Source organism: Numenius arquata, chromosome 10 (genome assembly GCF_964106895.1).
Source record: "Numenius arquata chromosome 10, bNumArq3.hap1.1, whole genome shotgun sequence".
Lineage (NCBI taxonomy): Eukaryota > Metazoa > Chordata > Aves > Charadriiformes > Scolopacidae > Numenius > Numenius arquata.
In genome coordinates this window covers 55641132-55654945 of record NC_133585.1, presented here as the reverse complement: position 1 = coordinate 55654945, position 13814 = coordinate 55641132, and the positions used below count along the sequence as shown (strand labels likewise).

The 13814-nt window shown below is 50.5% G+C and overlaps 1 long non-coding RNA gene across 1 annotated transcript; it reads left to right on the top strand.

Moving 5' to 3' along the window:
* Positions 1 to 282: 282 nt before the first annotated feature.
* LOC141469610 (uncharacterized) lies at positions 283 to 6202 on the top strand. The gene is made up of 3 exons (XR_012463466.1): positions 283 to 505; positions 929 to 1022; positions 6048 to 6202. It is a non-coding gene; the product is annotated as an uncharacterized lncRNA (long non-coding RNA).
* Positions 6203 to 13814: the final 7612 nt, after the last annotated feature.

Here is a 13814-nt window from a genome sequence, read left to right as displayed (position 1 = left end):
CCCGCCGGCGGGGGCCGTCAGGGCACCATCCCTGCCCGCCGCTGCGGGGGGGTCCTCCGCGCCCCGGCGCTGCTGCGGGGCATCGGCGGGGCTCGGCGGGGCTCGGGGCGGCGCGGGGCGCTGGCGGGGCTCCCCCGCACCACCTCCATGTACAGCTACATCTTTAGGGCCGCTCGGGTTAATATATGTCGTCAGAAGCGGCGGCCGCCAATGGCGGCGGCGGGGGCGGGGCCCGCCGCCCTCCGCAATAAAACTTTTTTGATGTTCGCCCTGCTAATTGCCGAGCTCCTCTTTTAGGATTGGCTGCCCCTCCGCATCCATAATGTAATTAAAACAAGGGGGGAAAAAATTATCATGGAGGCAGAGGTTAATGCAAGTGTTTAGCAGATGCCTTACTGTAAAATCTGCATTAAAAAAAAATAAATAACCAAAACAAAAAAACCCAACCCAACCAAAAAACCCAACAAACTCGTTAAAACTTAAATATCGGAAAATCTCAAACCAGGTACAGTATGGATCCAAGGAATTTCTTGGCAAAAATCTATGCGAGAGCTCGGGACGCTCCCAGGTCGCTTTTCCGAAGCGCTCTGTGCCGCTCGGGCAAGAGCAAGGAATAAAACCGGCCTCGGAGGGGACCGCACCGGCGGCCCGGTGCGGGAAATGCCCCGGCAGCGCCAACCGGTGCTGCTGGTTCATAGACAGGGGGAGAGAGAGTCAGCAGCAGCTCCCCCGAGCAGGGAGACGCGGCTCTTCTGCCCCGTCTGTCACCCGAAGGCTGGCGACAACGGGTCACCCAAAGGCTGGCCCCGGCTTCGGGAGGCTCCGGGGGAGCGGAGGGCTCGGGGCTGGGCCGGGGCCGGGGGGGTTTCTTCCCGAAAGAATCGCCGTGAGACACTAACAATAAACCCGGCTCTAACTCCTTTTCCAGCCTCCCGCCTGCGCCTCCGCACCTCGGCCAGTGCTCGCCTGCGTGGCTTGCGCTCCTCGAGTCCCTTCCGTGCTCCTTTTAACTGCTCTGAGCGGTAAGTAACCGAATATTTTTTACAGCATGTTCAGAGCTTATTTTCTAGCTTTTACTAACAAATATATAAATATTTCGCCGCATTCCTGCTTCTGCAATAAATAAAAAAAACCCAACAACAACAGCAAAAAAAAAGAGACCAGCATCTGCGGAAAATAGGTTTAGTTATGGAAGGGGAATGGTTAAAGGTTTGTTTAAGGGCCAGGCCAGGAGGAAATCTCCCGTAGCTATTTAGGTGTTTTGCTGTGGTAAGACTTGAAGACGTTACAACGGGAAAATGGGTCTCGAGCTGTAATTCACGGATACCTTGGAGGCGAGGGGAATTGTTGTCATCTTCAGCTGAAGGCGAGCGTTACCGAAATCGCTGCGAAATATCCCGTACCCCCGCTCCCGTGTGCTGGCTGCCGGCTGGGCTGGTTCGGCGTATATTACAATGCAATCCTACAATATAGGCAGTGTGGAAAACTGTGTCAACAGGAGCTGAGGGGTCATAAATTAAAGAATGAGAAAGATAGAGATGGAGGAGTCTGCGAAAGGAGGCGGCAAGAAGCGCGGGTCCCGCTTCTGCAGCAGCTCCGTGCGCTCCCCGGCCCGGCTGCAGGGGGTGTTCTGGAAGGGTGGGGGGAAAGAGGGCGAAAAAGCCCCTCCGGGGGGAACCGGCTGGGGAGAGAAGGCGAGCGGAGAGCGGGCCACCCCGGCTACCGCCCTGCTCGCCCCCGGAGCCGCCGCCGGGGCTGGCGGGGGTTTGCGGGGCCCGGAGCCTTGGCTGGCAGGTTTGGGGGCTCCCGGTGGGGCGAACCGTGCGGGGAGGGGGCAGGTTAGCCGGGGGAAAGTCCGCCCGGCGAGGAGCAGCTCCCTGTGGGAACGGGGAGCGGGGAAATAGCGAGGGGGAAGGCGGGCACCGGCCCCGCGGCTGGGCAGGACGGGGAGTGCGGGTCTGGAGCCGGCCGGGGGGACCTGCGGGGGGGACAGGGACCGACGTGTATATCAGTCCCTACACGTACCCTTGTGTGCCGGGGTGTAAACTGAGTGCGAAAGTGAAAAACCAGTCCAGATGCGGAGCCGATGTGCGTACACACACATCTTGTACGCGCACACACATGCTTGTACTAAAATGCCTGCTGGATGTCTGTGTATCTGCACACGCACACGGGTACATACTGCGTTATCCTAAGGAAATACCGTCTCTGCAGGGGGGATTTTTTTACATTTGGGGAAGGCAGAGGGTGCGGGCAAGGCCCCGGGACGGCGGGGCAGCCTGTGCCGCCGCCGGGGGTGCGGGGGATGAGGGGCTCGGGCTGCAAACCCACCCAGTGGCTTGGGCAGCCGCTCCCCGGCTGGCTTTTCCTGCCGTATTTCCCTTGGTGCGAAGAAGCAGCGGGCATTGTCAAGGCCGGGAAGGTACAGTGGCTTTGAGAGCAGGGTTGCGTTTCTTTGCGCTCTCCTTATTTGCGCGGGAGCTTCCCAAAATACCGCAGGCTGGGGCTGCAGCGGTGACAGCCTCGGTGGCGAGCCACCACGGCCACCCCGATAACATCTCCAGTGATGCAGGAAACGGAAAACACGAGGCAGAGAAAAAGTAATAAAAGATACAGGAGATATCGATCGGAACACCGGTCTCCAAAGCTAGCATCATTATTGCTTAATTAGCTTTGGAGAAAGAGGGTTTCTTGATAAAGCGCCCAGCAGGATCTTTTATGTATATTTTCCTCTTATCCCCCAGCAGTTGTTTACGCGTTTTATGAAGCGAGATTTTGGAGCAAATGTAGCTCTTGTGTCCTGCCGCAGCTTTTGGCTGCTCGGGCTGCCCGAGGAGGGGTTACAGCCTCTCCCGGCTGATCAGCGCGGTGAAACGGCTGCAGCCCAAAGCGCCTTTTCCCAGGACTCGGTTTAAGAGTCGGCGAAAAAGCACCAGCGTTTTGCCCATCTTCCATTTATTGATTTGATTTGATTTGATTTTTTTTAATGCACAAATAATTTGCTTTTAAAAATAAATAAAAAGGAAAAAAAAAAAAAAGAAAGAAAGGGGAAAAAAGAAGCTCTAGCCTTGTGTCACTTATTTCCCTGCCAAAATGGTTGCATATTAGACGTCGACTTATCTGGGCTCTGCTGCCAGACAGGACTTTCCTAGTTCGCTGTAATTAAGAAATTTTGGTGGCGACTGTGCCGAGGCTGGTTTTCCCTTTCCTTACTCTCCCCGCTTTTATTTTACTTTATTTTATTTTATTTTTTTTAGACTTTATTTTGTTGGGGAGTGTGTGGGGGGCCGTACCGTTGCTCTTACCCCGCGGTGGTCGCCTCTCCATCCCTGCAGCCCTCGGCGGCGCTGAGCGGGAGGAAGGGGTTGCCCTCGCCTCCGGTGGGTGCCCGGAGGGCGGCGGCGGGGGGGGGCTTATCGCCAGGTCACTCCTCTCCTCCGGGCCACGGGGAGGGGGGGCATTTGGGGATCACAAAACAATAGAGCTGGGCACCCTCCCTAGCCCCGGCTGGGGTGAATTCAGCTAAACTACAAATTAAGCTAATTTCTCCGAATGAGAGGAAAGCGTACGGGCCCGGGGAATAGGTGGTGAGGCTGGGGCTCTTGGGGGGACTCTCTTCTCGGGGGGGGCTAACTGGGTGAGCTGCTGGCAGGCCGGGCCGGGCGCTGGAATGAACAGGCCCGGGGCTGGAATGCTCCCGGCCGGTGTCGGAGAAGCCGTTTCCTCCTTCTTTGCTCTTTTTCTGCACCTTCTTGCCCGGTACCGGCGGGGCGATGCTGGGGGACAGGCAGCGCCCCCGGGCAGGGCGGCGGCGGGGTCGGTACCGAGCTCAGCCCCGAGCCCGATCCCCCTTCTTCGTCTTTATATTTTTAATTAAATCAACCAACCGACCAGACCCGTCGAAGCACCCCAAAGGCACCCCAAGGTCCCTGGCACCCGAGGCGCAGCCCTGGTGGGACAGCCAGCCTTCCCGCCCCCCCGACGGCTCCCAAAGGCCCGGGGTGCGCGGCCGGGAGTCGGGGCTGCGGGGTCCCCCCCGCATCGTGCGGCTGGAAAAGCCGGGACGCGTTTGGATTTATAGAGAGCACGATGTCATTGACCCGGGACCGAAGGCACGGGGAAGGGACACCCCTCTGGGGTGGGTTTGGGGGTGCCCGAGCAGCCCGTGTCCCAGGGGTGCCACCCCCGGGCCATGGCGGGGGAGTCGGCGGGAAGAAAAAAAAAAACGCAAGAAAAGGGATTTTTGGCAAGAGGCGCCGGAGAAATATCATTTGAAGGTCAACCTGTCAGTGCGGGTTAATGGCGAGGACTAGTGGCCGCTGGGCCTGCTCATGCCCTCCGTGCCGCGCACACCGCCGCGGCCGGGGCAGGGGGCAGGATCGGGCCCAGCAGGCCCGAATTAATTGCTGCCGTTGGAGGTTTGGAGGAACCCTGGTTTACGTTACTATTATCGGTAACGAACGCCTACATATTTCAGGCATGATAATCTCGCAGCCGTTGTGTATACAGGAAAGAAAAAAGGAAAAAAAAAAAAAAAAAAGAAAAAAGAAAAAAAAAAGAAAAAAAGGAAAAAACCAAAGGAAAAAAAAAGGAAAAAAAAAAAGAGCAGGGACGAGAAAACCCCAAGACACTGACCATTCCGCAGAGGCGCGATGATTGGCGGTAAGCGCGGGACCCGACGCGTTTTACCGCTGCATGTGCAAGCAATTATTGGAGGATTGCTTATATTTGTGACCGAGGATCCAGAGCTGCATTGAGAGCCTGGGCGGGAATCTCGGAAAGAGAAGAAAAACACAACGAAAACCCAAACAAGACCCCTTCTTTGGCAGAAGAAGGACGCTAAAGACCTTACAAAATTGGGCACAGCGTGTCTCTGTCGGGTTTGCCATACATCTGTCCTGTACATACACATGTAGAAACACGCGCGTGGATGTACGCAGACACGCGCACGGGTTTGGTTTTTTGGTTTGGTTTGTTTTTTTTTTTTTTCCACGTAATGTTGTTTGCATTCCTGGGAAAGAGCATCTTAAGCCGCTCCGGAGCCGGGCGCTGATGAAATCGCTCGCGGATGTAGTCGCCTTCCTTAATAAATCTGTTGTCCCTCCAGCATCTGAAGTGCAGGCGTCGGAGGAAGGGTAGGCTGGCATCCTCTGGGGTCTGGGCTAACAAAAATCAACAGTTCTATTGTCATTCTCCATGGAAAGGCTCCATTTAACAAGGCTGGGGTTTAAGCAGCGTTCATAGATCAAAGGCAACCTCGCTCGGCTTAAAAAAAAAGGGGGGGGGGGGGGGAAAGGAAAAGATCCCTCAGGAGCAGTGACGATTAACTGCAATTTCACCCTAACCGCACGCCCCAAACGCGGGTGTCCTCCCGGCAGTGCCACCCCCCCCCCCCCCTCCCGCTGCGGGGCAGGGACTCCCCGCAACCCCCGGCCGGGTCCCGCAACCCGCGGCCCCGCACTTGTCCGCGGCATCAGCCCCGCACCGCGGTTCCTACGCGGCGTGTCGCGGTGTAACCGATCCCGGCCGAGCGAGGTCTTTTTGGTAATTTGGATACAGCGAGTCTCCAGTTAATGACATATAATCAGCCTGTAGGTCACTTGGTCATTCTCTTATTACAAACCCCTCCTGCTCCCTCTGATCTCCTTTCAAACTGAATTTCACACAAACAAATAAAGCAAGACAGGGACAAGTCCTTCAAACGCAAGAGCGAAATATTGGAGGATTGCTCCCGGGGAACTATAAACAGTTTTTAGAAGACAACCCGAAAAGATAGGAAAGAACATCTTATCGGGAGAGAGAGCATTGTGTACAAAACGCGGAGGGGAAAAAAACGTTCTGGATTCTGTTAGAAATGACATAAAATTAAAATAAAAATAATTACAAACAGAAAATGGCATAACATAACCAGAAGGGAGGAGGCTTTGCTAGAAACGCGCGGCCGAGCTGTGATTTGTTCTTACAGATGAAACAGCCGCAAAATGTTTATTTGCTTCACTTTAGTCGGAAGGAAAAATAAAATAAAATAAATTGTCTTTTCTCTTTAGGAAAGTAACTGAAGAAGCCGGGAAACGGAGAACTGAGTGTCGTGTCCCTCCTCAGACCTGCCGGGAAACGCGGCCGCGGCCAAAACGCCGGGTGTAAATGCGACAACAAAAATAAATATTTTAGCTCACCGCGCAGGGCCGTATTTTACCAAGTCAACACGTTGTTTTTCTGCTTTTCATTTTTTTTCCCTCCCCTCTAGGAAGAGACAATGCTCCCTTTTTATTAGGCATTCCCTAGCAGATCATTTTGATCTCCGTCCAGGTGTGGATGTATATATCTGGAGAGATATATATATACATACACACGTAGAGCCCGCGCAGAGCGGGGCCGGGCGTTCTTCGGGACCCGAGTGGATTTGTCCCAGGGAGAGAGGGGGACATTCCCATAGAGCTCAGGCTGGAGGGAGAGACCTGGAAGAGGGGCCAGTCCCTCCCGTGTACCCCCCAGGCGTTGTCACCTCTCAAACCATCACCAGCGGGCGTGGAACCCGGGGTGCGGGCAGCCGGCCGGGCTGCAGCACTAGCCCGTGGCCACCGACGGGCCGGCCGCGGGGCGGGATGCCGCAGGCCGATGGGGGGGCGGCTGGAAAGGGTTAACCCCCCCCTTCCTTCTCAGCCCCCCTGCCTGCCGCCGCTTCCCTCTAGAGGTCTCATTAGGGAAACCCTCGCTGCTATTTCCAACGTTTCCTCAATCAGCCGCCGTTAAATGCAGCTCCACAAACAAATTGGCGGCAAAAAGCCCCGATCTTGTCACGGGCGAGGCCCATCCAATATTTCACCCTTGTTTGCTTTGGAATTACGGCCTGGTTTGTGGCTACCTGCCCGCCGGGCCAGCTGCCCGGCCACCCCCCCTCACCCCTCCCCGCGGCCACCTTGGCCACTCGGCAAGGGATCTTCGGGGAAAAAAATATCAAAATCTGACTATCAGAAGCAGAATCTCCCGTTCCAAACGCCGCCCGGTTCTTGCTTTTTTTCTTTTTTTCTTTCTTTCCTTCTCTCTTTTTTTTTTTTTTTTTTTTTTTTTTCTTTTTTCCGCGGATCTAGGAGCCCTCCCAGCACCAGAGGTTGCCCCTGGGAGCCCCCCTGCCCCAGCCTGTCCCCCCGCCGCTGCTTCGCTCCCCCTCTCCCCGTTAAACCGCTCTTATGATTTGTTATATATATTTCTTTTTCCGCAGCTGCTAACTCGCGTTTGACTGTTTGTACGAAGCCGCTTTAAATCTTCGGCAGGAAGAATAAAAGTTAAAGGCGCTGGGGCGGGTTCCGCCAGACCTGCGGGAGGGTGCGGGTCCGCTCCGTCCCCGCGTCACCCCCCCCCTCCCCGCACCCCCCGGGTCTCCGAGAGCCGCCTCTGCCGCAACCCCCCCGCCGGAGTCAGGGAGAATAGGAGCTAATTCCATTATGTCTGGGAGCCGGGGTGTAACGGGGCGGGGGGGGGGAAACTTCGGCGCTGGGGAACTAAGCTGCTCTATTTGCCTTGCTATAAACCGACGGGAGTATTTTATGATGGAGGGGAACGGTACAACACAAAAGGGAAATATGACAGTAAATCTCTTTTTTATGGATTCTCTCTAGCAGCAAAACACAAGGATTGAACGGTTTTACGACTCAACTATTCCGCAGGTACATCTGAAGATGCCTACGCAGAGAACACCCCCCCCCCCCCCAGCCCTTCCCGGATCGGAGACACCCAACTCTGTCCCCCCGCCGCCCCAGTTCAACCACGAAACTCCCAGTGAGCTCCATGGGAGCTGCGCCGGCACAGGAGAGGGCTGCAGGGACAGGCTGCGGTTATTTATGGTGCCACTGGCACTACCCTTCCATAGTTTACTGATCCGCAAAACTTTGGGTCAGAAGCAATGCCCCGCCATCCGTCTCGTAACCAGCACATTAGGCTATTGTCTTTCTAGTTGCTCCAAAACTATTAACGTTTGAGATCTTTTATCTGGCCGTGGAGCTAAATTACAGCTTTAGTTTCACAGGGCCAGTTTATTTAGAGATTTTTGCATGCTAAAATAAAGATAGGTACTTCGAGGGGAGGATTGCAAAGTGGCAAAGGGTCTAACGCTCCTTGCCATAAGTGCAGGCTCAGCATATAAATCCCGTGGAGGATTTAAAACCCTGGATACTTTTGGAAACCAAACCACTCAGCTCTGCATCTCAATACCTTTAAAAATCTGCTTCATGGAAAATATATATTTTTTTTCAGAGTCACGTTCTACTGTGAAACAGCGTTCTTACTTCCTAAAACTTGTATTCAGGGCAAGCATGTTTGCGTCTAAGGTGCTGGGGATGTTTTGTTATCTGTCTCCATGCCTTGTTTTGGTCCTTTCTTATTATCAGGTCCTGATATTGTGTACCCTGAGCACTCAAATCCGGGTTTCGGTCAATTAGAGAGCGGGGAATAGCTGGTGGCTCCGGTGGTTTGCTGCTGGGCTCCAGTGGTTTGGAAATGCAGGGTTTGGAACAATTGCTTCCCAGATAATCTCCCAGTGCAGAGATTTTCCCATCTCAGCACACAGGCACGCGTGCAGCATGGCTCTGGAAGCCACTGGGATGGTCTAGTAGAAAGCAGAGGTAGCACCCACAGTTAAACGCATTGTTTCAAACATAAGTCCTTTCAGTTAAAAACTGTCTTATATATTGCTGAATGAAAGCCACACTGCCTTTTCCCTCTGCTTTTTTTTTTTTAATAGAACAGGCAAGTGAATTCAGAGCCCTAGTTTTTGTTAAGAAAGGTTGAAGAACGACCTGCAATTCAAATACCCCATCATGTATTGAACAACAATCTATAAAATAGAGATCATGTATTGAACAACACCTATAAAATCCAATCGTGGGAAAAGAAAAGGTCACAGAACCTCGCAAGGGCAGATCCCAGCAGTACAAGTTGTGCTTCTATTATATATATGTGTTTTTATATATTTTCTGTTACGTATGTATATATACCTATCTGCATGAATACAGGTTTTGCACGTGCCTAGTGTTAATGGAAGCAATTTGTACCTGCTGGAGCTGGCTCATACGCCATTACCAGAATCGCATAGGAAGGCAGAGCACAGTGCAGGCTGATTTTATTCAATTTCTTACGATTTTGCTATTGCAAAAGGCACCGCGAGCAGTGTTTTACAGGCAGGGACCTCTTCTCTGGAGTGCAGTCCACAGGAGAGATGGAGGAGTGGGAAAAGCATCAATCTGTGCTTACCTGGAGGCCAGGGGCTGTGCCCCGGGTGCTCCGGAGCCTGCCAAGGGCTTCCCCTGGCTCCCTCCGTGGACCGGTCATAAAGATGTGTCCTAGCCTGTAAAAACGCTACATGCCCGCTCCGTACGATACGTGCGCGCACACATCTGGGCTGCATGTGTGGAGAAGTCAAGGCACGCACCGCAAACAATTTTACATGTGCAATTTTCCAAGTATGGGTCTATGGATCTAAAAAGCGGCATATCTACAGCGCGGAAAAGCGACATTCTTCTGCACAGGAGGGCATTTTTCAGTGACTTCCTAAGGAAAAAGAATAATAATGCAGCATTATTCTCGGTAGCACAGTTAGTAGCTGCTTATTTCTCCTGGTGGCTCCTGAATTTTTCCCCAAACCCACCAAGATGGAGTGTTACTCCCAAACAGCAACTTGCACACAGCAATCAGAATATTTCAGATATTCACTTCTATAGGCCGATGTTATTAAAATTAAAAACATCTGCTTTGAGGAATGCAGATTTTTCTGGATGTAAATGCTTCTCCACTTCCACAGTAAATTCAGCTGCTCAGGGAGAGAAAACGTGATTCGAACAGTCGCCGCATTGTTTGACACAGTGGCAAATGGAGCGATGCCACCCTAAATGTTGTTGTTGTTCCACCAACAATCAGAATTGGATAACGGCTCTAAAGGCTCTCAGCTGGGAACACTTTCCTGATATCTCTGTAGGTAAAGGATTCCCATCGTGTGCCGCCTCCCACCCCTCTGGGCAGAGGTCCTTCCTCCCATCGCCCCCAAAGAGAGAGGTTTGTCGCTGTGATGAGTTTTGTAGCCCTTGTCCATTATCAGCTCCCTGGCAGAGCTGGGGGGCAGCGGAGAAGGGACCCCCCACCATCCACACATCCAATACCATCACCTCATCCCCATCAGAGGCACTGCTGGCCAGAAACTCCTCCTGCCTCACAAAATTCATCGGGAAAAACTTCACTACTTGTGTTAGTTTCTCTTAGGCTGCGCGTGGCTGTTTAGGAGCGACTAGTTACGTGTATTGATGGGGAACACTGACTGCTCTGCTAATGACGTGGAGCTGCACTGAGGTGCTGGGGTATGTCCATGGGACGTGGTGTTGCTTTTGCCATTCAGGCTGGGTCTAAATAGAGAAAAAGAAGTTGCAAATGGGAAATACGGGTCCTGCTGACATAGGAATATAGGAAAATGGAAGATAATCCACAGGAGGACGTTGCCCTAAACCACACGGAGGTGGTGCATGGCTAAGAAAGCATGTTGTGGCACGGGAGCGGGTACGGTGCTACCCAGAAGTGAATGGTGGAAGCTAAAGTTCTTTTCTTATTCTGACTCCTTAAAAACCTGCCGCTGGGTAGATCTGGGGGTTTCAGAAATGATGTATAACTGGAAATTTAGACGAAGCATGGCATTAGTGTAAACTAAGTAAAAAAACCTACCTTGATGCCCATCTGCCTTTCAGAAAAGAGTATAATACGTCCAAATACTTTTGGGTATTGGGAGGAATTGGCCCTTCCTTTGGCTCGTAGGTAAGAGAGTTTGGAGACAGGTTCTCTCCCAAGTGGTCTGGAAGAGCTCCAGGCCACCTGAGATCCCCATGGCCACTCCACCTTCCCATAGCTGCTGGCAACAGGAAACCTGCTCTTTGTGGGCTGGATCCTACGAAGTTATAAATAACGTAAAATTAGGACTTTAAATTCTAATATTGTTTAAATCCTGTATAAGTTGATGAACACGCACACGTACACAGGAATTTTAAAAAAACAGGATTTAGTAATTTCCTCCCAGTATTTACATCTTAAACCACGTTAACCAGTGTTCTAGTTCAAAAGAAACACTGGGATCTGGCAGGATTAGCGATATTTGAGAGCCATCCAGCTCTTGAAAAACTGTCTGATTCTGCTTCCTGGGGATTCTCACGGACCGTGGCCTTCGTGGAGGCAGGTGTCTTCGTTCCAGCTGGCCACGGGGAGCTTCACCGAGCAACGTTCACAGGGAGCACTTCAGATCTCGGTCCCCGAAGAAATGTAAACTATGTGGGCCTTCAGAACTGGGGATTAAAATAACGAGGAAAAGAAAGTAAAAACCATTCATTACATCTGACTTGAAGGAAATGCTTAAAGAAGGGAAACAGCTGATGATGAGACGAATCTGTATTTCTTACGGCTGTGAAACACAGGTTGCACTTCTTGCAGGGAGACAACTGTGGGTTAGACGCTGAGGGCAGGGGAGCTGCCTTTTGTGTCCTTAATAGATGAAGAACAGAATAATAGTTGTCCCTGTCGACACGTAGAGATAGATCTGCAGGGGCACAGGAGCACAAAGGTCCATTGCAGTCCAGGGGATGCTACCTTGGAGGATGGATACAATTAAAAAAAGAAAAGCTGGAAAAGTTTGTTGTTTTGTTTTTTTTTTTTTTTTTTTCCCAGTGACTTCAAAATACTGCAATTAAAACTATTATTAAACTAGATAAAATGAAGCGGAAATTTGCTTTCAGGTTTTAAAGCCAAGAATGTTCTTTGTGCCTCTCTCCATTTCTGTGCTCCACGTACCCTGTGCTGTTTACACAAGGATTATCTTGTTTATTTTACAGTTATTATGCTTCATAGAAACTAATCAAGAGAATATTTCTTTTTTTATGACAAAAAGTGGATGTTGAATTGCTCGAGTTGCTTTTATACAACATTCTTGGGCTTGTGATAGTGTGATATTTAATAAAGTGTTTATAAAGGCAGATATAATAGTTTATCAGATCTCAGGCAGTCATCATAACAAAACTGCCCTCAGCCTGAGTGCTATGTACTGTGCTTCGTAATTTACAACACAGCACTTTCCAAATTACTTCACGAACTAAGAAAGTTGCCTACCAAAGAATCAATCTTATAAGAGCTGAGAAATCTTTTCCTAAATATTTTTTCTGTTACTTAGTCTCCGTACAAATCATTATTAATAGCCTGGCCTCAGACAGAAACCGCTCTCCCTCGCAGCACGCAGCACATGCGCGCTCTGAGAGATTTCCGTGCCCTCCAATCTATCTAAATTTCCATTGGAAGAGACCTTTCAGCTGAAAATACTACGTGCCTAAAATGCTATCCTGCACAAACAACAGGGTAAAGTGAAGAAAAAAAAGACCGAAGAGGAAGCCAAAGAGCTTACAGTGGGAATCTAACGGGGTAATTCGGCTGGAAGTTGATAGTTGACGAGACCATGAATAGAGAATGGAGCCTTTCATTTCTGTGTGGCAGGTCCAAGTCCCTACCAACTCCTCCCAGCTTTGTCTGGTGGATTCACCGTAATGGCATGTGCTCAGGCTTCTTCAGCAGGAAATAAAGCCTGGGTCCATCGGCCCTGTCTTCCTTTCTGCTGGAGGACCTGCCCTGAGAATTCCTGCCGGTAAACAGCGGGAGACTCAGGTGTGTGTCCCAGGTGGATACCGGCATCTCCTCATTCTTCCCCAAAGTCCCACTCTTGTTATTCCCTATGCACAGTCTGTCTGCTGTCACATGGAAAAGAAAGAGATGAGAGACATTTAAAAGAGGGGAACAGCTATTTGTAATTCAAGGCCAGTTTTTATCTGCAAATAAGCAATGACGTCCTTGATATCTAGCGTTTACTCAATCCTCATCCTAGAAGCACCTTCTGCAGTTAGTCCTGGCATGCACCTGTAGGTGCAAAACACGCCTTAGATCTTCCTTATGATCACTATGAAATCATTATCCAATTTCACTTTAACCTTCTACGTAGTTTACACTTCAACCTTCTATATAGTAGAGGAAAAAAAGGTATCATTCACCTGTGTTTGCATTGCTCATCCTCACATTTTTAAGCAGTATAAATAAACATCAAATTCCTACCTCTCTGTGAGAAGGTATGTCCTCCAGCTGGGCAAAGCTTCTCCTCATGTTTCTAACGAGCAGTCTGAAGGTACAAAATTGCCATCATTCTTTGCAAAAAGGGCAGTGGATTTTAATTCTTGGTTGGGCTTCAATCTGAGAGAAGTACAGAATTTGGCCTCTGCTGGCTCTCAGAAGAAAGATCAACTCACAGTTGTGCAAGGAGCAGGTGATTTCTTTCACATCTAAGAATTTCCCGTCCAATTGCAAGAAGCCTAGGAAAGATGAGTAATTTGTGTCCCTATTGCTAGTTTTAGAGGTGCATGGCAGTCCAAGGTGATTATTTGATATCGGAAGAGAAGCAGCATAGAAAGGGAAAGGTTTTGTGCTTGACAGTGGTACAAGTGGATAAACAATTTTCACCTAGGAGACATAGTAAAACATGTTCTTAAAGGGTTTTGTGGGAGACCATCAAACACATCTGATCTACTGAACGTTTTTTTTTTTTTTTTTAAAGGTAAGGATTGCAATCAGGACTCTATTAGGATGGGGTTCTTACAACATCTCCATGGATTTGTACCACATGGTCACCGGTAGAGAGTCTGAAAGATAAGAATCAACATTTTACATGACTTCATTGAGGGATGGACTCTGAAACACCAGGTGGACAAACAGGTGATTTTCTTCTCAACAGAAATACGTGCTGTTGAAAAGCT